We start from the raw sequence: 566 nt of genomic DNA, 5'->3' as shown, positions 1-566 counted from the left end.
GGGGGGGGGCAGTTGGGTGGAACAGGGGAGCTGGAAGCTGAGACACCCAAGCTCTGTCCCTGATCTGGAGGGGAATGAGAGCAGGGTGGGGCTGGGAGCCTGGAGCTCTGAGAGGAGAGTGGGGCATGATGAGCTGGAGCAAGGCATGGTCGGGAGCTAGGACAACTGGGTTTTCAACCAACTCTGGGAGGAGAGCGGGGTCAGGGGGAGGTTGAAGCCAAAGGGCTCTGAGCCAGGATGCCTGGGTTCTATCCCCCCTCGGAGCAGGGAATGGGGTCTAGAGGGCAGTGGTGATGTGTAGGGGGTGCACGGGGGTGCACGTGCACCCCCTGATAGCCAGCATTCCTCGCTTAGGTGGTGGGCATGGGGGCAGGCAAGAGTGCTGGTGCCCCCCTGAGAGCACCAGCTGGGGAGTGGGGGCACCAGAAGAAGCGATCCCTGCGGTTCGCACTGACCAGGGGAGAGAGGGGTTTCCCTGCAGCTGATTGTGCCAACCCAGAAGTGCTGCGCCGCTGGCACTTCCAGGTTGGCGTGACACTTCCAAGTCAGTGAAATCGGCCACAGGA

The 566-nt window shown here is 62.7% G+C and overlaps 1 protein-coding gene across 2 annotated transcripts in view; it reads right to left on the bottom strand.

The window, feature by feature from the left end:
• The window catches only part of LOC112552053 (phospholipase A2 inhibitor and Ly6/PLAUR domain-containing protein-like), a 5,974-nt gene that overhangs the window by 3,967 nt on the left and 1,441 nt on the right, over window positions 1-566 (bottom strand). The gene's annotated exons all lie outside the window — the stretch shown is intronic.

This window comes from Alligator sinensis, unplaced genomic scaffold (genome assembly GCF_000455745.1).
Source record: "Alligator sinensis unplaced genomic scaffold, ASM45574v1 scaffold850_1, whole genome shotgun sequence".
NCBI lineage: Eukaryota > Metazoa > Chordata > Crocodylia > Alligatoridae > Alligator > Alligator sinensis.
The sequence above is the reverse complement of the archived record's forward strand: the minus strand, read 5'-3'. Positions and strand labels throughout refer to the sequence as shown.